The sequence below is a fragment of the Triticum urartu genome, chromosome 3A (assembly GCF_056163025.1).
Source record: "Triticum urartu cultivar PI428250 chromosome 3A, HENAU_Tu73, whole genome shotgun sequence".
Taxonomy (NCBI): domain Eukaryota; kingdom Viridiplantae; phylum Streptophyta; class Magnoliopsida; order Poales; family Poaceae; genus Triticum; species Triticum urartu.
The window spans coordinates 67,153,508-67,179,214 of NC_141875.1; positions in this window are offsets into that span (position 1 = coordinate 67,153,508).

The window sequence follows — 25,707 nt, forward strand, 5'->3', positions numbered from 1 at the left end:
ACTAGATAGAAACATTAGTCCAACAAGAGATATGTTGTCATCAATTACCAAAACCACCTAGGGAGCACTTGTGCTTTCATGAAGGATGCGAGTTCCTCCACGTACCACGAGCCGACAACGAGCCAGCTAATGCCCTGGCTCGAATAGGCTCCACTCGGCAAGCAAACGGTGTCGCTCTACAACGCCTCCTCAAGCCATCTATCAAACCGTCTCCAGATTCCGATTCCATCTTCGTGCCGCCTGACCCCGACGCAGCCGGCTCGAAGAACCAAGCAGGTGACCTGGGGACTTCGATAGTCGGCTAGGGGGTATCAGCATGCGGCTCGGGGACTTCCGTAGTTACGCCCGACCCGGGGACTGCCTCACCCGGCTCGGGGACTGCGGTAGTCGGCTCGGAGACTACACCAACACAACAGGCGGCGGCCGACACCAGCATTTCACCGCCCAGCCCGCCCGCCCTGGTCGCAGTAGCCGTTTTGGCGATAGATGAAGTCGCAGCTCCGTCATGGGCTCAATCCATCCTCAACTTCCTAATAAACCAAGATCTGCCGGCTGACGAAGTAGAGGCAAGACAAGTCCAACGCCGAGCCGGAGCATACACAATCGTCAACAGAGAACTCGTCAAGCGCAGTGTCACTGGAGTCCTCTAGCGATGCGTTGAGCAAGAGAAGGGCATTGCAATCCTCAGAGACATCCACCAAGGAGAATGCGGCCACCATGCGGCCTCAAGATCACTCGTCGCCAAAGCCTTCCGCCATGGTTTCTTTTGGCCGACTGCTTTGGATGACGCCAAGAAGTTAGTTAAACATTGCAAAGGGTGCCAACTCTTCAGATCCAAGCAACACATGCCGGCTTCAGCACTCAAGACCATTCCCCTCACTTGGCCCTTCGCCGTTTGGGGACTGGACATGGTGGGCCCATTCAAGACGGCGCGCGGCGGCATGACACATCTGCTTGTCGCCGTGGACAAATTCACCAAATGGATTGAGGCAAAGCCGATCAAGAAGCTGAATGGGCCGACTGTCGTGACATTTATCGCAGATATAACAACTCGGTACGGCGTGCCACACAGCATCATCACCGACAATGGCACGAATTTCGCCAAGGGAGCCTTGGCACGTTTCTGCGCGACGCAAGGCATCCGGTTGGACCTAGCGTCCATCGCCCACCCGCAGTCAAACGGCCAGGTCGAGCGAGCCAACGGCCTCATCCTCTCCGGCATCAAGCCCCGACTGATCGTACCACTGGAGCGTTCAGCCGGCTGTTGGCTCGATGAGCTGCCGGCTGTCCTCTGGAGTCTGCGCACTACACCAAAAAGTCAACCGGCTTCACTCCTTTCTTCCTCGTATATGGTGCCGAGGCGGTCATCCCAACTGACACCGAGTTCGACTCACCTCGGGTAACCATGTACATGGAAGCCGAGGCCAAGGAAGCACGAGAAGACGGCGTCGACCTGCTGGAAGAAGGTCGGCTGTTAGCCCTCAGCCGGTCCGCCATCTATCAGCAGGGCCTGCGCCGCTACCACAGCCGGAAGGTCAAGCCAAGATCCTTCCAAGAGGGCGATCTTGTGCTCCGGCTGATCCAGCGAACAGCCGGCCAGCACAAGCTCTCGGCCCCTTGGGAGGGCCCCTTCGTCATCAGCAGAGCCTTAGGCAATGACTCCTACTACCTGATCGACGCACAGAAGCCAAAGGCACGAAAGAGAGAAGACTCCGGCAAGGAGTCGGAACGACCATGGAACGCCAACCTCCTCCGAAGGTTTTACAGTTGAAACGCAGTATGTATCACGCTAACTTTTGTACTAAGTACGAGACAATAGGCCCCCCGAGGAGAGCTCGGGGACTGCCATCTTTTGTCTATGAATGAAAAGTATCATGCTTATGGCCTTGTCATTGCATTCACTTTTTTCCATCCGGCACCGGGTTCGACTAGTCGGCCCGGGGACTGGCCGCCTGGAGTTATATTAGAAGTCCTACCCGCAGTCAGACAAGTAGTGTGCTGGCTCCCAAGCCTTCTCTTGCCAAAAGTCACAGTTCGAAGAACCGGGTGTCCGGCTGGCAAGAGTTAGGGGCAGGAATGGGTGCCCACATGAAAAACGGCTAGGGACTAACGGACTAATATAACAAAAGCCGGTTTTTCTCCCATCGCCGACTGGCTACCAGAGTAGCCGGCCGGCCGGCTTCCATTCACCTCGCTACAATCTAAGAAAGCTCGAGTGCTTGCCTTTCCAGAAGGGGAAGGCGGCAAAGGAAACAGCCTAAGGATAAAAAGCCTACATGAATGGAAACCAAACACGCAATAATATTTACATAAAAGACCTTCAAAAGGCCAGCATTCAATATAGTTCGAATACACCCCCAGTGGGTGGAACTGCGCAAGTTTAATAAAGTTGTTCAAAAAGCAACAAGCAGGAAAAAACAAGGACGGCAGACTAAGCCAAGGGAGCGACTGGCGAGTCGGGCGGGTCGGTGGAGACGGCAGTACCGGCTGGAGGAGTGGCCGGCTGGCGAACCTCGGCATGATCACCGCCTCCCGCAGAGGGCGCGTTAGCACGCGTCTCGTTGCTGGAGGCACGATCAGGCTGAGGCTGGCTGGCCGCTTCACCGGCCGGCTCAACATCTTCGCCCTCCTCTCCTTCGTCGTCTTCGCCTTCATCGCTGGAGGCGATCTCCTCTGCCGAGTCTTCACCCGCTGCCGGGTCCAGCCCGAACCACTCCTCCGGCTGGGCAACGCCGTCATCATTAATTTCAGGAGCGAAGACGCTGATGTCAGTACACTCGGCGATCGTCGAAGCGCGCTGAGCGATAGCCAGCCGCACCTCCTCCAGCTCTTCATCGGCCTCCAGCCGCCAGGTGCGCAGCTGGTCCAGGTTCAGCCCCGGATACCAAGCTCGGACGAACTCCAACGCCCGCCCAGCTCCAAGCCGGGCCGCTGATGCTTTCCAAGCCTTGAAGCGGCCAACCGCAACTTCCAGCCAGTCGGAAGTCCGACTCGGGGTGCGGGGAATCGTCTCGCTTGGCCAGAGGGCGGCCAACACCTGCGCCCCGGCGCGCTGGAGGCGGCGGAGCATACGATGAGCCGTCTGCAGCCGTGCTTGGACCGCCAAGAGTTGCTCCTCAAGCGTCCGACTCATGTCCGGCGCGATGTCGGCCCCCGCCTGATGGCGTGCTTCGTGGTGGGCCTCGATGGTTTGGACAGCGAAGACGGAGTAGCCGGGAAAGTAGTCTGCACAGAGAATAAAAAGCAGCACAAGTCAGAACACAAATCAGGCGGCAAGGGGCATGCAAGGAGCGAGGAAGGCGGCTTACCGTCGATGAAATCCTCAATACGGCCGAAGCCTTCATTCAGCGCTTTCCTGGTCTCAGCCCAGCCCGCCGCTTCGGTCTCAAACTCGGCCTTCAGGGCGGCTTCGTTATCCTGCGCCTTCTTCAGGGCCGCCTTGTGGCTCTCCTCCTGGTCAGCCAGCTTCTTGGCCAGGCGGTCATGCTCCAGGACCAAGGCGTCGTACTCAGTTTCCTTGGCACGAAGGGCGGCCTGCGCCTCGCTGAGCTGCCCCCTCAAGTCGGCATTGGCTTCTGCGAGCACGAAAGACAAAAGAAAAACCAATAAGGTGAAGTCGTCAGGGAAGATCCGACCCGACTGCTCAGCAGTCGGACCGAATCTCGGGGACTACACCCAGTGGGTGCGCTGATGTGCCCCCACAGGAGATGAACGAAACCAAGTACGCACTCCGGCTGCTGATCAGGTCCTCGGTTTTCCGGCCCAGCTCCTGAGCCTGGGAGTTGAAGGCAGCAGCGCGGAGGTTATGATACTGCTGAAAAAACAGACGGGAGGCGGGTATAAGATGGTTGACAGGACCTAGTAAGTTCCGAGCCGCCTGCGCAGCAGCCGACTCGCAACTCGGGGACTACACCCAGTGGGTGCGCTGACGCGCCCCCACGGAAGAAATCAAAAGAGCAAAATAACCAAGGACAGAAGACTCACCCGGATGACGGCCCGCGTCGAGAGAAACTCTTGAGTGTATTGCTGCAGCGAGGCGGCCTGAGCTTGAAGCCGGTTCCGGACCTCCTGGGCCGCCGTGTTCAGCTCGCCCGTCCCCCCGCTGGGAGTCCACTCGGACGTGCTGATGCTGGCCGTCTCCAGGGCCTCCGCCGTCTGGCTGGCACCCGCTGCTCGGTGCGGTTCTGGGGCGGAGGCACCACCCCCTGCGCGCTAGCGCAATGTCGGCTGTACCTCGAGGCCGGCCCCTGCCGCCGGCTCGCCCCTGGAGGGCTGCTCTGGCGCGGTAGCTGATTGGCCGCTTTGGCCCGCTCCAGTCGGCGCCGTCTGCGACGCCCCCTCCACGAAGATCACGGGGTCCTCCCGCCTCTCCATCACCGGCGGGCCTTGGTCGACCTCCTCCGACGGGGGCACGGGAACGTCGGGGGCCACGGCGCGGAGGGGAACAACGAGCAGCGGAGGCCGGTTGTGCGAGGCCTCCGCCTCCGTCTCCGCGGCTGCCGCCTTCGCCCGGGCCTTGGCCGCCACGTCGGCCTGCTCCTTCGTCGCCTGGGCGGTCCTTCACTCCGCCGCCTCCTGCTCCTCCCGCGCGTTCCGCCCCGTGGCCTCTTTAAGGTCGGCGCGGGGATCCACGCGGCGGGAGCTTGAGGACCCCCAGTCGGCCCGACTACGGAGCCGCCATGACCTCGCTCGAGAGAAAGCGGCGCCCTGTCTGGCAAGAAAAGAAAAGTTTAGAAGAGTTTCGGACAAAGAAGACAAAAAATATACGCAAGACATTCGACGACTTACGCAGAGATCGCCTGCGGCTGCTTCACCGCCTTGCGGAAGCGGGCCGCCGTTGCGGCCGCCGTTGCGGCCGCCTCATCCCGCTTGGTCGCCGCCGTGGAGACCTTGGATTTTTTCGGCCGGCTGCCGAAGAAGGTCGACGCGGCCCGGCGCTTCTGCGCGCCGCCACGGGCAGCCGGCACGGCAGACGAGCCCGTGCCTTGATGATCGGGCGCCGGCTGGCGGTGCGGGGCGACTTCGACCTCGTCGTCATCCGGCCAGTCCTCGAAGCTGGCCCCGAGTCCCGCGCCTTCGGCCTCTTCGCCTTCCCCCATGATGGCGTCTTCCATGGCGGCCGCTCCCAGGTCCGGATCGTCGGCGTCGTCCATCGTGCGGTCGGGGAGGAGCTGGCGCTCTACCCCCGCGGCCCCAGCTGTCGGCGGGAGAAGAGGGTTCTACAAAAGGCAAAACAATTGATCAAAAGTCAGCTATCATGAGGCCGGCTACAAAAAAGGAAGAAAAGAAGAAAGAACTTACGGCAGGCGGAGGGTTGGCGCGGGAATACGGCTCCTTGACGTATCGCCAATCCTCGGCGAGCTTGCAGTTGGAGACATAATTCACCATGTAAGACACCTCTGCGTGAGGCATCTCCCTGGTGCTCAGCTGGCACGGGTCGAAGCGGCCGCTCATTTGGCAGATCATGTGAGGCCGGCCTTGGAACGGAAGAACCCGGCGCTCCACGAAGGCGGCCACCAAGTCGGCTCCGGTCAGGCCCTCAGATTGGATCATCACCCGAAGCCGGGAGACGGCTGCGTTCCCGGCCTGAGACAGCAACCTGGCCCGGTAGCTCCACGAAGGCTGCCTCCCAGCCGGCGGGCCGGCTACGTAATCCGGCAGGTTGACGTAGTCGCCTTGCTGGGCGACGTTCTTCACGTAGAAATAAGACTTCTGCCAAAACTTCACCGACTGGATCAGCGGAATGGACGGGAACGGATTGTTCTCGCTCGCCCGCCTCATGGCAATGAAGGCTCCGCAGGGGGCGGGCACGCCCGCGACGACGGTGCCGAGCTTGCTTTAGAAGAACTCCCCCCAGAGCTCGAGCGTGGGGAGAACTCCAAGAAAGCCCTCGCACAAGGTGACGAAGGCCGACAGCAGCATCACCGTGTTGGGCGTGAGGTGATGCGGCTGGAGGTGGTAGAACTCGAGGAAGGCTCGAAGGAATCCGCTCGCCGGGAGGCCGAAGCCGCGCAGGCAGTGCCAGCGGAAGATCACCCGCTCGCCCTCCTCCGGTGCCGGCGAAATCTCCCTCGTCGGCGCTTGACGAACCCGCACAAGGTTCTCGCCGGGCAGACGCCGCGTCCGGCGGAGGAACTCGATGTGGTCCTCGTGGACGTTGGAGCCATCCCACGAGCTCGACAGCGCCATGGGAGCGATGCGGCGGGGAGCAAGACGAAGCGACGGCGGAATGGCGCGACAAAGAGTTGCTGCGGCGAAGAGAAGAAGAAGGAGGGCGAGGAGGGGTGGAGTGAGGGAGAGCGCGCGAGCCTCAGCCACTCCCCCTCCTCCTCCTACTTATAGACCGCGCGGCGGAGCCGAGGAGGCGCGGCGTGGGGGAACGTGGGGATCAACTGCGCCCACTCCCCCACGTCCTGTGATTATTGTGCCTTGATGGCAGAATAAAACCGCCGCAGGAAGGCGAGCGGTCCGTGTGGGCCGCAGAAGATCCGCGCTCGGACCGAGGCCTGCGAGTGGCGGGCCCGGGCCTGCGGTGGCGTCCCGTCGCGCACGTGCGTTGGCAGGATTTCCTCGCCACATGGCCCGCGTTCCCGCCTACGAGAAACGGGGCTTTTCCGAAGATGGCACGTACGAGCAAAGCCGGCCCCTCGGGATAGGAAGCTGACCTAGCTTCTCGTCCCTTTGTCAGCCTCGAAGCTCGATCAGCTTTGGGGACTACTGTCGGAGTAAATAACCATGGGTAGCCTAGCCAGCCCCCCTGGCCCTTCTGAAAAAATTACGAGCCGACTTCGGCCCTCAAGAATCCAAGACACAGGGCCGCCTTCCCCTTGCCAGCTATCGGAAGGCGGCCCGACTTCAGCCCTCATGAAGAGAAGCCGCGGGAGGGCCGGCTCCGAGAAGCCGGCCGCGAGAAGGCCGAATCCAAGAAGCCGGCTCCCATAAAGCGGTCAAGATCGTACCCTCGAAGTCTGCATCCACATAACGGCGATGTGACGGGGCGTGGCTGCAGTGAAGCCTGCCACCCCCGAATCCCGGAGCACGCCTGGCACAGTGCGCCGTATGGGTGGCCATGACCCGTCCGGCGCAGCACTGTTTCCACGTTGACCCTGATGTCATCCACGACGGGCTACTAGTACGGCCCACGGGCGATGGGCCCCTTCGGGCAGAGAGACACCCGAAGGCGGCCAGACCTCCCCCAGTCGGCCCAAGATAGAGCCGGCTCCCCACAGCCGGCTTGCCACCTCCCTCGAAGAAGACGCCCCATTAAGGAGACAAGACGCGGTGAGGCTACAGTGATCGCCCACCGGGCGGCGGCACTGTAGCCACGCCCACTTCGGCGAAGCCCTCGCCACCAAGATTGAGCAACAGTAACCAGCCGCCGACAAGGCCCTGACAGTGGGGCCTGCCTGTCGACCAAGGAGCCGGCAGCCGGCGGGACCCACTAGCCGGCGGGCCCCAGCAGCCGGCGCAGAAGCCGGAGAGCGTAGACACAGACAGCTGGGCCCCGCACCCAGCCGGATTACCATTGTACCCCCGGGGGGTAGGCCTATATAAACCCCCTGGGGAATCCATGCAAAAGAGATCAATCCCTGCTAGTTTCAGACACCACATAGGGAGGAGAAGAGAGCTAGCCGTGCCCTTCTTCCTCCTCTCGCCAAACAGCTCAAGGAGCACCGTGTAGCTACTTGTTCATCTAGTGACCATGCGGAGACCCCGCAGAGCAACAGTAGGGGTGTTATCTCCACGGAGAGCCCCGAAGCTGGGTAAGATTCGCCGGCGTGCATGTCTTCGCCTCATCCCGTTTCCAAGCACCGACGACGTCTTACTGGCTCCCACAATGATAAGCCACCCGCTGGCATATGTCGCACCTACCACCCAACAATGAGGTCTACGGGAAAATCATGATTTCCGATGCTGAGGGTTGAATGACAGCCTAAGCCTGCCATCATCTCTCCTCCTGGAGAAGTGAATTGGATCGGGGTTCTAAGGGTCCTAGTGGGCAACCCGTATTTTTCCACAACTACCCTTAATATGAATGAACGCGTTGCACAGGAATCAAAGAGTACCAATACTGGATGTGAATTTAATAAAAACTTACCAACCACAGTTTCTGGCTGATCATAGACGTCCTCCACGTCAATGTGATTCACCTGAGCACGAGGAAAAGGGTTGGGCTTCTTTGCTGAGCTTCCATTGCCGTTGTCGTTCCCATTCCTCTGCTTGGCCTCCGGATAATCGGTGGCATAGTGTCCTGTCTTCTGGCACTTGAAACAGATGATATGACTCAGATCCTTCTGAGTCGGAGCCGGACGGTGCTGGTTGCCGTTGCCTCCATTGCCTGACTTGGGGTTGTTGTCGTGGTTGCGATTGTTCCCATTCCCTCCATGGTTATGTCCTCCATGATTGTGTCCTCCATGGGTGTGATGGTTATGTCCTCCCGAGTATGGGTCATAGCGGGGCTTCTGCTGAGCTCCAGAGTTGTACTTTCCCTGGCTATATTTCCGCTTGCGGCTTTCAATCCGTTGCTGCTTGCCTTCAAGTATGGTGGCCTTGTCTACCAGCTCCTGGTAGTTGTTGAAGGTAGCCACCATTAGCTGCATTCCCAGCTCATCATTGAGTCCCTCAAGAAACTTCTCCTGTTTTGCGGCATCGGTGGCCACGTCGTCTGGGGCATATCGAGATAACTTGTTGAACTCATCCACATACTGCCCCACAGTACGGTTCCCCTGGCGTAAGTTGCGGAACTCACGCTTCTTCAGACTCATGGCTCCAGCTGAGACATGCGCGGTGCGAAAAGCCCGCTGGAACTGATCCCATGTCATGGTGGCGACCGGATAAGTGGCGGTGTAGTTTTCCCACCAAGAGGCTGCAGGTCCATTCAGTTGATGTGCGGCAAAACGCACCTTCTCAGCATCTGTGCATCCAGCAGTTGTTAGATCCCTTCCGATCTTGCGGAGCCAATCATTAGCTACAATCGGCTCGGTGCTACTAGAGAACACCGGCGGATTCAGCCTTAGGAACCGGGTTAGGTTATCGACAGGGGGTGGTGGCGGTGGATTGTTGTTGTTGTTGCCTTGGTTTTGGATGAGCATTTGCATTAAGGCATTCTGCTATTGAATCAGCTGGGTGAGCTCCGGCGGGAAAGTGAAACCGGGGTCACGTCTTGGAGGCATATGGTGTTATGGAGTGGATGAGAAATTAGAATAGAACAAGGGTCTAATGAGAAAATAGCACTACCCAACTGAATGTACAAACACAATCACACCAATCATTTATTCATTCAACTCAAGCAAGATTCAAACTCGGATTACAAGATCTCATGACTAATCGAAAATAACGACCTAACTAATCAACGAAAAATAAAATAACATGGCGGTCGACTAAATGTCTTCATCAATTATCCCTGCGTCCTCTGGTGCGTCGTCCTCTGGTGCGGCGTCTCCTCTTGAGGCTTCCTTCGGTGGAGCTCTCTCCATAATCCTGGTCATTGCTCACGAGAGGCCCATCATCTCCACTCGGGAAAAGGTCTTCTCCCAGATCCGTCTTCTCCTCCAGTGTGGCAATATATTTCTTCCGGTCCTTGAGTCTTTCCATAAAATCCTTGACTTCATCCTCATGCTCATAGTGGGCTTCACGTGCTGCATCCTCTAGTTCAATTTCACGTAGATGCAACTTTTGGACCGTCTTCATGCTCCTGCGCATCTGAATCTCTAAAGCCCTGATGTGAGCCTCCAAGTCTTGGACATATGAGCGGACGGAGTCGTCATCTATGGTGCGGATAATCTCTCTATCTGCAGTCCTGCGAGAAATCATGGTGTGGTCTGATCCAACAAGCTCGGTCATGTATTCCTCCTAGATGCGTCCAAGTGCACTATGAACTGCTATGTCTCTCCCGAGTATCCAAGTGGGAGCAGTGAACTTGAAGTCAACGGGCGCTGAGAGGCTTCCGAAAGTTCTCCCTGGTATGTGCACCTTAATCCTATAACGACGGTCTTCTGGAAATGCCATGATGGGGGTCCCGGTGATAGACGGCAAAGCAATCTTCAATTCCTTGGTGATCTGGACCAGCCTCCTGCCGAAAAGCATTGTCTCATCTGGCTGGCAAAACTCCGGGAGCAGAACTGGGATGAACTTGACGGCCATCTAGAATGTTGAAATTGGAGAGAAGTCAGAAATGAACAGGGGAGAATTACAGAATGATAAGGACATAAAATAATATAGACTCTTCCTATGGCTTTACGATCCTAGGGGTTACGTCCTACGGTCAGCATGTGCTCTGAATACCATCTCTGTAGCGACCCGACCCAAAATCAGTCAAGTCTCTATGTAGCTGTACCATCCCAAGATCATGCTGGCACACACAGTACATTGATGAAAAGATCCAAAGTTCAATCACACCTGAATTTACTACACGATTCTCATATCGAGTCTTTATTACAATAGAATAAATTCGGCCGAAGGCCAACTCATGAGAAATAAACTAAATAAAGATGCAGAAGCGTAGACGAGTAGCGAGTCCATCCGACTCCATAGGGCAATCACCAAGCGTGGATCGTAGCCTCACTCCTGGTCGGAAAACTCCTCTGCAACATGAGACGTTGCAGCCGTGTAGGTCAACATTTTGAATATGCCGGCAAGTCATAGAGAGAATAACAATAAAATTTCTAACACTATATGCAATTTGGCTGTGGGGCTCTAAGTTTTATGTTTTTGCGAAAAAGCCAATTTTTTCCCTATAAAAAGGACTTGCTTGCAATTACTATAAAATGTTGGTTGTTATTGAGATGGTTCCGCCAACCAATGTCTCATTCCCAATTATTAAATAACCCCTCAATTTATTTATTAGTTCGGTGTTGAGATTTCCGAAATACTCCATTTTCTAGAGGCTCATTTGTCCGTAACCGGGGACACGGCTAATCGATTAGGTTGTTACTCTGCAGAGTCTTGTGCACTTTACCTGCAAGAATCGTTCCCTCCTTTATGTCCTCGCACTGCCTGGTGTTTGAAGACGGGATGAACAAAACAGGGTCTTTCGTAGAGTTTCTCTGAGCACTGCCGGTACCCATCCATGTCCTACAGTTCTTCTACATCTGCTGGCACCGTCCGTCCAGAGTCACGCCTAGGGTCAACCCAGCCAGAGCCCATAATGGCTTGCGGCTGCACAGGTAAGCTTCCGGTCAAGGGGTATCCATCCGTCCCTTCGTGGCTGGGTGAAGCTTTCCACAAGATGTCATGGCGCTTCTCCATGCATCCCGGCCATCCGCTGGTTTCTCCAGGGTGCCCGTCAACCGTCCTCCACCCAGTAGTGAATTTGAAGTCCATCTTGAGCTTGAAGTCATGGGGTTGTCTTCATCTTGACTCTCACATCTCCCTTATGAATCACTCAACCAACCCCGTCTACGAGCATAGCAAAATAAACTACATCGTCCCGGGCAATGGTAACAAGGGGAAGTGGGTTCATCCTACCTCATGATACTACTCAAGAACATAACTTAAAATTCTCCTACTGCATGCATGGTGGGGAGGAATAATTCTAATGCAACAAAATCATAGGTATTGTAAAACATGATCAAATAACTTGCCTGGCTGATGGTCTTCAAACGCTAGTGACTCGAGATAGCAAGCTTCGCACTCCGGAAATTCTATCGAGTCAAACAATAGCACAAATAAGTATTTCACTAATGACATATCAGCAAACTGAAGGAAAACACACACAATCACTCAAAACTAAAATCGAAAAAAACTCGGGGAAAACAAAATCAAGGTTTCCATCACATCAAGCAACAACAAAGAAATAGTTTCAACCTACTAACACTTTTCTTTACAGATCCAAAACAATGGTTTTACTAACTAACATAAAGGAAAATAGCATACAAACTAGGTGCAGAAAGAATCAAACCAATATCTATTATAGAACTCCTGTTATACCTAAAACAAAACTAATAAGAAAATAAAATAAAACCTTTTATTTTGCTGTAAATAAATGTTCACTCTCTGTAACTACAGAAACTAATCTAAAATAAAATATAACATAGGAAAAATAAAATAAAATAAAACTAGAACAGCAGAAAACAACAGCAAGCTAAATAAACTAGAAAAGCTTGTTTTCGCATAAAAACTATTTTTAATAAAGACTAAAAAATGCCCAAATAAATTCCTACTGCTAGACAAAGTCAAAACAAAACAGTGACAAAAAGAATCACTAAAAAAAATAATCCTAACTCAATTTATAGCAGAAAAACTAATCTGACTAAAACTAATATAAAACAATTTTTAAAAACCTAAACATGGCCGAATCTAATTTCTACAGCAACTATAGGAAATTTGCAAACTAGAGCAAAAATAAATCAACTAAAAATATTAAATAACTTAAAAGATATAGATTTTACAAAACTGGAACTATTCTGTTTTAAAAACAGAAACTAAAATAAAACTAAACAAAGCTAACGCGCTAATGGGCCGAGAGGTGAGCAATCGGAAACTAAATAGCGCTCGAGCGATAAATAGACTAAACCGTGCACGTGCTTAATAATAGAAAACTGACCGGTTCGATCTAACTAAACCAGGTAAATAAACCGGAAACAAACCGTGAACTAAAACCGGTCTAATAAAAATAACCTAACCCTTCGCTACTCTAATCTAAGTCGTGCCTTGCAGATTGAACGGTGGAGGGGGTCCGGTGGCTTACAGCGGCGACGAGGAACGACGGCGGCTCGGGCGACGGTGGCGGGGGTGCTCCAGTGGTCCGGGGCGGCGGTGGAGTCGTCGGGCGGGTGCGGCAGCTCGAGTGGAGGTCGGGGATGGAGTCAGGGGAGCTCGGGGACGACGGAGGTGGTCGGGGCGACGTTGACTGCTCCTTGGTGAGCTGCAGCTCCGGCGAGCGGTGGTCGAGCTCGGGGGCGATGGCTTCGGCGGTTCCTGGGCGATGAAAAGGTGTCAAAGAGGTGCGGGAGGTAGTGAAGGTTCGGGTGAAGGTGCTGGGAGGGGCAGAGAGGGCTCACCGGCGTTGGGTGTGGCGGTGAACCGAGGCAGCGACGGCGAGATGCGTTTGGCGACGGCGGTGGCTGTGGTGGGTTTTGGAGTAGGGTTTTAGGGGGATCGACAGAGGAGGCCGAGGGGTATTTATAGGGCACCTTCATGGAGCAGGGGGCGACTAGGGATCACGATCCCGAGAGGATCGCGGTGTCGGGCGTGCTCTGCGCGTGCTCTGGCGCGGTGTGTCGTGGGCGAGGGGTTAGGGATAGGGCGGGCCCCGCGGGTCAGTGGGAGAGGGAGAGAGGAGAGTGAGCGGGCAACCGAGGGGAGAGGGGTTCGGGCGTGCGCCGCACTGGGGCAGGCCGGCTCAGTTGCTGGTGGGCTGCGGCTCAGCACTGCTGGGCCGGTTGGCCTGGCTGGCGCCTTGGACCCTTTTTTTTGAAATACAACAAAGAGAGAAAACTAATTATAGGTAAACCTATAATATTTTTATATAGGACATATATATTTATCAAAATTCTCACGGGAATTAATCCTATAGAGTGGACATTTTTATAGAGACAAAACAGAAACTAAAAAAACATTTTCTGCAAACTCCAAATAAAATTCAAATTTGAATTCAAACCTTTTGGCAATATTTTCTTCTGACATTTTTGGAGTTTCATGTTAGCTCCTCTCATACTTTTTCTCAAGTATTTGTCAGGGATATTGAGGTAGATTTTCAAATGCCAAGTTGAATCCAAATTCAACAAAAATTCAAAAGCCTCTGAAAATTTCCAAATGCCACTCAATTCAAACAAAATTCATAGATGCTTAACTAATAATTGTAAAACATTCCAAATTGAAATTTTGGGATGTTACAGGCTCCCTGACCATCGAAGCTATGGCTCTCTTCGCCGTCCTCTAGGCCAGCGTCTCCATGTCGCTGTGAAGATAAGATCAAGTCAGGCAAAGATGGCATGGGCGGAGGGTCAGGAAATGATGAGAGGCAAGGTGTTTACTCGTCCTCCTCTGCTGACCTCCTCTTCCTCTTCGGGCCAAAGGACCCAAGGTCGAAATCGACTTCCGGGGCGGCGTCCACAAGGGCAGGAGAAGGGGATGGAGTCTTGGGCTGCTTGGACGAGGAGGAGGCAGCGACCATGGCCTTCTTCGCTGTTGTAGCCCTCGTCTAGCACGCGGGCTGCGCCTGGGCCCGTTCCCGTTGCGCGATCTTGCCGGGCCGAACTGGTTTGCCGGAGCCAGCCCGCCGCAGGACGCGTTTCCTCCCTGGGGCCGGGGAGTCACCCGCATCGATCTCCTCTTCGGTCGACTCCTCGACCGCTTCTACAACAAGGGGGACCCCAGCGCCGGTGCCGCTGGGTTCCCTGGCGGACCCCGTCCACTTGGCAAACTCCCTCTCTTCTGCGGCCGCTTCGGCCTCGTCTTCCATAGTGTCGAGGTTGTCGGACTCCTCAACAAGTGCTGCCTCCTCTGCCCTGGCGGCAATGTATGCCAGCTCTTCCTCAATGGTGTCATGGATGAGCTATGGCTCGTCATGAACATACCTCTTTGACAAGTTGTCGAAGAATGCCTGCACTAGCTCCTCCTTTGGCTCAGCCCAGGTCGAATCAAGGTCGTGCGCGTTGAAAACCGGCATCATGGCGATGATGGCGGTCAAGCAAGAGTTGTTGCTCAACGGGACTACTCCCGCTGGCAACCCGAATAGGCTATCAGACCCGCCGGCCTTGCCGGTCTTCTCGGCCTTTCCGGTCCTCTCAACCCTGCCGACCTCGTCAACCTTGAGCTAGAAAATCCTCTGACAAAGATGGGCATGCTGTAGCACCGTGAAGTTGTGGTTCTGGCCGGGGCGGAGCCTCATGATATCGGTCGCATTCCTGAAATCCCAGGCCGGCCTCCCCGTATTATGTAGTGGGGCAACCCGGTGGCGGATGAAATCGGCCCCGATCATCTCGATAGTGAGCCTGGCTGAGGTGAGGCGATGGATCCTGGTGATGGCAACCGTGAGTTTCTTGTCGTCGGTGTCGAGCTCGCCCCAGTCCTTGCTGCGAACCGGCGGCCTCCAACGGACCCGGCATAACTCCTGCGGATCTGTCTCCTCGATCCAGCACCACCGGCCCCGCCACTCGTCCCACCTCTCCTTTTGGGCACCCTCCGGGTATGTGCCCCTGCTCTGGGTCCTTGGTATCCAAGTAATGTAGCCAGAGATGGCGCCCCTGGCTGGATGCGAGGGGTGAAGTAATGGCGAAAGAGCGCCGTGCTGGAGTACACTCCGGCGAAGCCCTCGCAAAGATGGGCAAAGAAGGCCATGCACACCACATCGTTCGGCGTAAGGTCCAGTAGGTGGAAGCTGTAGGTGTGCATGATGTCGTTGAAGAAATCTGAGAAAGGGGAGCAGAACGCGCACAAGAAATAGTCGACAAAGAAAGGATATCGATTTGGACCGGCCTTGGCGAAGGAGGCGGGGACGATGCGCGTGGTGGGATGCCCCGGCGTCTCCCTTCCCCACAAGGGCCTGAAGTTCTCCTTGAGGGTGAGCGCATCGACCGTCGAGGTGAAGAGGGCGTACTGCGTCCGTAGCCCCACCAACTCGCTCTCCGTCGCCTCCTTCTCCCCGGCGTCCTTGGCCGCTCCCTTGCCGTTGCCTGTCTTGGGCGCCATGGCGGCTGAGAGGGGGTGAGGGATCCAGGGCAATGGAGGCACGACGGTGGCGAGCAGAGGCGAAAGCTCCGATTTGCGCTTGAAGAAGAAGACGAGAATGATACATCTCCAACGTATCTATTATGTTTTATTGTTCCATGCTATTATATTATCAACCTTGGATGTTTTATATGCATTTATATGCTATTTTATATGATTTCTGGGACTAACCTATTAGCCTAGAGCCTAGTGCATGTTTTTGTTTTTCCTTGTTTTTGAGTATCGCAGAAAAGAAAAACCAAACGGAGTCCAATTGACCTGAAATTTCACGGAGACCATTTTTGTACTAGAAGAAGCCCACGGAGTACCGGAGATGGGCCAGAAGAGTCCCGAGGCCACCACGAGAGTGGGGGCACGCCCTACCCACCTGGGCACGCGCCCCTACCTCGTGGCCGCCTCGGAGACCGCCCTGACTTGTTCCCGACGCCAAAACCTCTTATATATACCCAAACTTCCAGAACATAACCTAGACCGGGACTTCCGCCACTGCAAGCCTCCATAGCCATCGAAAACCAAACTAGACCCGTTCTGGCACCCTGTCGGAGGGGGGAATCCCTCTCCGGTGGCCATCTTCATCATCTCGGCACTCTCCATGACGAGGAGGGAGTAGTTCACCCTCGGGGCTGAGGGTATGTACCAGTAGCTATGTGTTTGATCTTTGTCTCGTGTTTTGGATTCGGCACGATCTTGATGTATCGCAAGATTTGCTATTGTAGTTGGATCTTATGATGTTTCTCCCCCTCTACTCTCTTGTGATGAATTGAGCTTTCCCTTTGAATTTATCTTATGGGATTGAGTCTTTCAAGGATTTGAGAACACTGGATGTATGTCTTGCATGTGCTTATCTGTGGTGACATTGGGATATCACGTGATCCACTTGATGTATGTTTTGGTGATCAACTTGCGAGTTCCGTGACCTCGTGAACTTATGCATAGGGGTTGGCACATGTTTTCGTCTTGACTCTCAGGTAGAAACATTGGGGCACTCTTTGAAGTTCTTTGTGTTGGTTGAATAGATGAATCTGAGATTGTGTGATGCATATCATATAATCATACCCACGGATACTTGAGGTGACATTAGAGTATCTAGGTGACATTAGGGTTTTGGTTGATTTGTGTCTTAAGGTGTTATTCTAGTACAAACTCTAGGATAGATTGAATGGAAAGAATAGCTTCATGCTATTTTACTACGGACTCTTGAATAGATCGATCAGAAAGGATAACTTTGAGGTGGTTTCGTACCGTACAATAATCTCTTCGTTGTTCTCCGCTATTAGTGACTTTGGAGTGACTCTTTGTTGCATGTTGAGGGATAGTTATATGATCCAATTATGTTATTATTGTTGAGAGAACTTGCACTAGTGAAAGTATGAACCCTAGGCCTTGTTTCCTAGCATTGCAATACCGTTTACGCTCACTTTTACCATTTGCTACCTTGTTGTTTTTATATTTTCAGATTACAAAAACATTTATCTACCATCCATATTGCACTTGTATCACCATCTCTTCGCTGAACTAGTGCACCTATACAATTTACCATTGTATTGGGTGTATTGGGGACACAAGATACTCTTTGTTATTTCGTTGCAGGGTTGTTTGAGAGAGACCATCTTCATCCTACACCTCCCACGGATTGATAAACCTTAGGTCATCCACTTGAGGGAAATTTGCTACTGTCCTACAAACCTCTGCACTTGGAGGCCCAACAATGTCTAAAAGAAGAAGGTTGTGTAGTAGACATCAAGCTCTTTTCTGGCACTGTTGCGGGGAGGTTAGCGCTTGAAGGTATATCTTTAGATCTTGCAATCGAATCTTTTAGTTACTTGTTTTATCACTACTTTAGTCTATAAAAGAAAACTACAAAAAATGGAATTAATGTTACCTCATATGCTTCATCTTTTTAATGTCTTTCATGAAAATAAGGATTCCGATAATTGTGCCAAAGTGTTAGAAGAAGAATGCATTAAAATGTTTGGCACTAAATCTTTGGATGATGAGCATGATTGCAATGTTGTTAGTATGAATTCCTTGAATATCCATGATGCTAATGATATGCAAAGCCACAAGCTTGGGGAAGCTATGTTTGATGAAGATGGTATTTTTTGTCTCCCAAGTTTTGATGAGCACATTTATTATGATGATAGCATGCCACCTATTTATGATTATTATATTCATGAAAGTGGATTTGGAGAGGTCATGACTTTATTTAGTAATGATTCCACTATTTCGGAAGAGGTTCCCATTGATTATAAGAACAAAGTTGCTATCTATGATGGTTATTGTGATGACATGTATGCTATAAAGAATAATGATAACCATGAAACTTGTCATCATGACTTTAATTTTCAATTGGATTATGCCTCACATGATAGTTATTTCGTTGAGTTTACTCCCATTATTCTGAATGAGAAGAATTTTGCTTATGTGGAGAGTAATAAAATTTATATGCTTGTGCATCATGAAAATAGTGCTTTATGTGATAGTTATATTGTTGAATTAATTGAGGATGCTACTGAAAATTATTATGAGGGAGGAATATATGCTTGTAGGAATTTCAATAATATCAAGTTTCCTCTCTATGTGTTGAAAATCTTGAAGTTATCCTTGTTTTACCTTCCTATGCGAGTTGATTCTTGTTCCCACAAGTTATTTGCTCAAAAAATCCCTATACATAGGAAGTGAGTTAGACTTAAATGTTCTTGTCATATGCTTCATGATGCTCCCATTATGTTTCAATTCTTCTCTTTTATGTGAGCATCATTGAAATCATCATGCCTAGCTAGGGGCGTTAAACGATAGCGCTTGTTGGGAGGCAACCCAATTTTATTTTTGTTCTTTGCTTTTTGCACCTGTTTAGTAATAAATAATTCATCTAGCCTATGTTTAGATGTGGTTTTATGTTTCAATTAGTGTTTGTTCCAAGTAGAACCTTTGGGAAGACTTGGGTGAAGTCTTTGCGATCTTGCTGTAAAAAACAGAAACTTTTGCGCTCACGAGATTAGCTGCCATTTTTTACTAGAGAGTGCATATGGGTTGATTATTTTGCAGATGATTAATATAAAAATTCCTCAGGTCCACCAATTTATTTCAAAATGTTTGGAGTTACAGAAGTATACGAAACCTACAGATTGCTACAGAATGTTCTGTTTTGACAGATTCTGTTTTCATTGTGTTGTTTGCTTATTTTGATGAATCTATGAGTAGTATCGGAGGGTATGAACCATAGATAAGTTGTAATACAGTAGATATTACACCAATATGAATTTAGAATGAGTTCACAACAGTACCAAAAATGGTGATTTATTTTCTTGTACTAACGGAGCTCATGAGATTTTCTGTTGAGTTTTGTGTTGTGAAGTTTTCATGTTTTGGGTAAAGATTCGATGGACTATGGAATAAGGAGTGGCAAGAGCCTAAGATTGGGGATGCCCAAGTCACCCCAAGGTAACATTCAAGGACAACCAAGAGCCTAAGCTTGGGGATGCCCCGGATGGCATCCCCTCTTTCGTCTTTGTTCATCGGTAACTTTACTTGGAGCTATATTTTTATTCACCACATGATATGTGTTTTGCTTGGAGCGTCATTTTATTTTGTTTTGCTTGCTGTTTGAATAATATACCAAGATATGAAATTCTTAAATGTTAGAGAGTCTTCACATAGTTGCATAATTATTCAACTACTCATTGATCTTCACTTATATTTTTTGGAGTAGTTTGTTATTTGCTCTAGTGCTTCACTTATATCTTTTTAGAGCACGATGATGGTTTTATTTTAAAGAAATTGTTGAACTCTCATGCTTCACATTTATTATTTTGAGAGTCTTAGAAAGCAAGGTAATTTGCTTTGGCTATAAATTTAGTCCTAATATGATAGGCATCCAAGAGGGATATAATAAAAACTTTCATATAGAGTGCATTGAATACTATGAGAAGTTTGATACTTGATGATTGTTTTGAGATATGAAGATGGTGATATTAGAGTCATGCTAGTTGAGTAGTTGTGAATTTGAGAGATACTTGTGTTAAAGTTTGTGATTCCCGTAGCATGCACGTATGGTGAACCGTTATGTGATGAAGTCGGAGCATGATTTATTTTTTTATTGTCTTCCTTATGAGTGGCGGTCAGGGACGAGCGATGGTCTTTTCCTACCAATCTATCCCCCTGGGAGCATGCGCGTAGTACTTCGTTTCAATAACTAATAGATTTTTGCAATAAGTATGTGGGTTCTTTATGACTAATGTTGAGTCCATGGATTATACGCACTCTCACCCTTCCACCATTGCTAGCCTCTCTTGTGCCGTGCAACTTTCGCCGGTACCATACACCCACCATTACCTTCCTCAAAACATCCACCATACCTACCTATTATGGCATTTCCATAGCCATTCTGAGATATATTGCCATGCAACTTTCCACCGTTCCGTTTATTATGAGGCGCTTCATCATTGTCATATTGCTTTGCATGATCATGTAGTTGACATCGTATTTGTGGCAAAGCCACCGTTCATAATTGTTTCATACATGTCACTCCTGAGTCATTGCACATCCCGGTACACCACCGGAGGTATTCATATAGAGCCATATCTTGTTCTAAGTATCGAATTGTAATTTTTTGAGTTGTAAGTAAATAAAAATGTGATGATCATCATTATTAGAGCATTGTCCCAAGTGATGAAAGGATGTTGGAGACCCCTGATTCCCCCACAAGTCGGGATGAGACTCCGGGCGAATAATAAAAAAAGAGAAAAAAGGCCATAAAAAAGAAGGCCAAAAATATGAGAGAAAAAGAGAGAAGGGACAATGTTACTATCGTTTTACCACACTTGTGCTTCAAAGTAGCACCATGATCTTCATGATAGAGAGTCTCCTATGTTGTCACTTTCATATACTAGTGGGAATTTTACATTATAGAACTTGGCTTGTATATTCCAATGATGGGCTTCCTCAAAATGCCCTATGTCTTCGTGAGCAAGCGAGTTGGATGCACACCCACTTAGTTCTTTTGTTGAGCTTTCATACACTTATAGCTGTAGTGCATCCGTTGCATGGCAATCCCTACTCACTCACATTGATATCTATTGATGGGCATCTCCATAGCCCGTTGATACGCCTAGTTGATGTGAGACTATCTTCTCCGTTTTGTCTTCTCCACAACCACCATTCTATTCCACCTATAATGCTATGTCCATGGCTCACGCTCATTTATTGCGTGAAGATTGAAAAGTTTGAGATCATCAAAAGTATGAAACAATTGCTTGGCTTGTCATCGGGGTTGTGCATGATTTAAATATTTTGTGTGATGAAGATAGAGTATAGCCAAACTATATGATTTTGTAGGGATAGCTTTCATTGGCCATGTTATTTTGAGAAGACATGATTACTTTGTTAGTATGCTTGAAGTATTGTTATTTTTATGTCAATATTAAACTTTTGTCTTGAATCTTTTGGATCTGTATATTCTTGCCATAATAAAGAAAATTACATTGATGAATATGGTAGGTAGCATTCCACATCAAAAATTCTATTTTTATCATTTACCTACTCGAGGACGAGCAGGAATTAAGCTTGGGGATGCTTGATACGTCTCCAACGTATCTATAATTTTTTATTGTTCCATGCTATTATATTATCAACCTTGGATGTTTTATATGCATTTATATGCTATTTTATATGATTTTTGGGACTAACCTATTAACCTAGAGCCCAGTGCCAGTTTCTGTTTTTTCTTGTTTTTGAGTATCGCAAAAAAGGAAAACCAAACGGAGTCCAATTGACCTGAAATTTCACGGAGATCATTTTTCGACTGTAAGAAGCCCACGGAGTACCGGAGATGGGCCAAAAGAGTCCCGAGGCCACCACGAGGAAGGAGGGCACGCCCTACCCCCCTGGGTGCGCCCCCCTACCTCGTGGCCGCCTCGGAGACCCCGCGTGACTTGTTCCCGACGCCAAAACCTCTTATATATACCCAAACTTCCAAAACATAACCTAGATCGGAGTCCCGCCGCCGCAAGCCTCCATAGCCACCGAAAACCAATCTAGACCTTATCCGGCACCCTACCGGAGGGGGGAATCCCTCTCCGGTGGCCATCTTCATCATCTCGGCGCTCTCCGTGACGAGGAGGGAGTAGTTCTCCCTCGGGGCTGAGGGTATGTACCAGTAGCTATGTGTTTGACCTCTCTCTCGTGTTCTTGATTCGGCACGATCTTGATGTATCGCGAGCTTTGCTATTATAGTTTGATCTTATGATGTTTCTCCCCTCTACTCTCTTGTGATGAATTGAGTTTTCCCTTTGAATTTATCTTATCGGATTGAGTCTTTAAGGATTTGAGAACACTTGATGTATGTCTTGCATGTGCTTATTTGTGGTGACATTGGGATATCACGTGATCCACTTGATGTATGTTTTGGTGATCAACTTGCGAGTTCCGTGACCTCGTGAACTTATGCATAGGGGTTGGCACACGTTTTCGTCTTGACTCTCGGGTAGAAACTTTGGGGAACTCTTTGAAGTTCTTTGTGTTGGTTGAATAGATGAATCTGAGATTGTCTGATGCATATCATATAATCATACCCACGGATACTTGAGGTGACATTGGAGTATCTAGGTGACATTAGGGTTTTGGTTGATGTGGCACCCCGGCTCGGAGAAAACCGGAACGCCCCGTATTCCAGCCCAGAGATCGAGGAGAAGTCTTCTGGAATACGACACTGCTTAGCATAGAACAAACCAGCTTTCTATTATTACACGAATATGATTACAAGGGTTCCGATATTACAATGAATAACATCGGCACGGCGACACTACGCCAACCACGGTTGCTCTATACAAGCAGCATAATACTTGAAGCAGCGGAACAACTACTGGCAGCGGAACAACGAACGGCGATGATGGAAAACTCCAATCCGCGGGGACTCTGGCTGGAACGTTTATCCTAGCTCGCGAACACAGGAACAACACCAAACAAGCAAGCAATCCAGGCACGACCTGCAAGCTGGCATGACACGCCAGGTCAGTACATGGAATGTACTTGCAAGCTCACAATTAACCAGAAGCATTCAAGACAAACAACAGCATGGCAATTACAGGTTAAGCAGGAATTAACATGAGATCCTCATAACAACATGACATGAGTAACATGACATCCAAAGTAATACTCCCAAAATAATACCAGATACCATCATGAAAATAATCATAACATCCACTAAGAATCCAAAGGCAACATGAACATGATACAACTAGAACAATATGAGCATAGCATGAACATATGAATCTGACGATACTAGCATGCAACATGATGACACTATATGCACCAATTATTCTGCCCGGGTTATCTCGTAACCATCACACGCATCACTTACCATCCTCGGACATTACACGATCATCTCAGGATCAAATCAAGCTTGGTATAAACAATACCGTAGTAATCATTAAATTACCACAAGGAGCTTGATCTTTACCCATGATTTCTCGCACAACATCACGAATATCCAACAACTCGGTATCCTTGATACCACGGTGATCATTCCGGTGATCACAACCAAAGTAACTCATGATCCTTATGGAGATCATCACCAAAGTAACTCGTGATCCTGACGGCGATCACCACCAAAGTAACTCGTGATCCTTACGGTGATCACCACCAAAATAACTCGTGATCCTTACGGCGATCACCACCAAAGTAACTCGTGATCCTTACGGCGATCACCACCAACTTATTTCATCACCGAACCGGGGTTGTCATTAATCAAGTTATTATTAATACTTTTGACTCACGGTAGGACCGACATGAAATGGGCCCTTATCCGCGGGCGCGGCTATCGATAGATTTCATATACACTCTGCAGAGGTAGCACACTGTACCCACACCACGGAACCCATGGCCCTGCACTCCCATTCAGGTGGACCAAAGGCGTTCCGACAAAACCGATCTACTGTCGTGACACTCTCCCGGCCACTCCGACCCACTCCCAACTAGGCTAGTCCTGGGTGGCCCCGTGTCTACCAAAGACACCCCGACCACCGTCGTGGTCAAAACTCCCACTCGGGGACTGGATCCATAAAAATAAAAACAACGGGCAGACAAGGTTATGTCCGCCTACCTGATCAGGGTAAGCACGCCCATAACCTTCCCTCGTGGGAGGCACCGGCGAGATGCACGACAATAGACCCAGTTAGGACCTTACCCATACGGTAAGTGTGGTTGCACTGGTTAGTTTTGATCTGGCGGCACCATGACTCAGCCAACAGTTGTTCAAGTTCAATTAAATCCGGTTAAACTTGAATGCAAAATGCTGAGCCATGATAAAATAACATGATGCAATTACAATGCATGAGCATGATATCAACATAATCACGGGATGCAACATAACTATCCATCATATCACTATGAAATAATCTCCAACTGAACATGGCATAATGATGAGCATAAATATTACAGGTGCAACACTACTCATAGTATAACTTAACATGACCACTAGCATGAACCATAAATACCATGCAAGAACTTATCAATAACATCACCGAGTAACACTTAACCAACTAACAGCAACGGAACAATGCCTATTAACAGTACTCGGTAACCGACGTTAGGCATGCACCGAAGAGCATGACCAACCCAACATGTACTACCATCAAGCATGGCAATATGAAAGTGATACTAGCAACTAGCAGGGCATGATAACCAGGTGCATAACAACATAGCAAACAAGTAAGCACAATCCCAGAAGCATTTCCGAAACAACGATAACCATCTTTTAAACAAGCAATCATTTAATAAATATTCAAGTTGAAAACCATGGCTACTGCATGACTATCATGCAAGTGGGCATTGTGGCTTGCCTGGGGGTGAAGAAGGCACCGGGAAGAAGTGTGGTGAAGCCGCGGAAAGATTTGCCGGAAGCAGTTCTCTCTCGAAGGGGCTGTTTACGTGCAAGGGCAAAAAGGTCATTTTCACAGTGTCAAACCATAGAGAAAATGAAACCAACAGAACGGGCTCGACGATACGAAGAAATGGGCTTTGGAATCACCTTATTTGGAGTTGTGGTTAAAAAGATATGAAGTGTTTTCTGCCAGGGACCTATGTGTAATGAAAATATTTTCAAACAGGGCCTGGACAGAAAAACAGAAAGCGCCTTTCGACAGAATACGCTTCCCGACTGAGAAAACGTAAACTAGACCGCAACAGAGCCCGAGTACACTTTCGGATAGGGAAGACGTATTCCACTGGAATACGCTTCCACTTATCCTAGTCAGCAGAGGCGGGGCAGGGGCTTGGGCAACTGACGTGCGGGTCCCACGGGTGGGGCCCGTCACTTATCCAGGTCAGCGTGGCGGGGCCCGGCTTATCTATCTCCTCCTCTCTCTGCTCGCCTGGCTTCTTCCTCGCGCCCGACGAAGAACAGAGGAGAGGTGGGGCTGGGCTCGGCCGGCGTCTGGCTCCGGCGACTCCGGCCAGCTACGGCGGAGCTCGGACCACCGGAGGGATCGCCGCAGGGCACCGCACCCGAGGGGACCAGCAGGGATCGCGGGGAAGGGCCGTGGCCCACCACAGCAGAGGACAGAGGCGGGGCTCCGACGATGGTTCCGGCGGCTCCGGCCACCTCTCGCGGAGTTCTGCACACCAGCGTGCTCACGGAGGAGCGGCACATCCATCCAGAGGGTTGGACAGCGCCGGGGAGCGCTAGAGCACGAGGTGGCCGCAGCAACAGAGAACCGGGCGGCGGCCGATCCTGGGGAATATAATTCTACTTACTTTTTTCCAATCTTTTTTAAAAAATCTATTTCTGCTTTTTTTGATCTAGTTTCTATTATTCTCCTCGATATATTCTATCTTAAAACATACGTTGTTAACACAATAAAACTTCCTATTTCTTTTTATTGAGATGAAAAAGAAGAAAAAGTGGATTTCTATTCACAGGATGCAAAATTCAGAATAAATTGGAACCGTTAACTAGAATTCTCTTTTTTTTATTGCAGTAGTGAACTACTCTTAAATCGGTATTATCTCCCCCCCCCCCCCCTTCAATGGCATAAT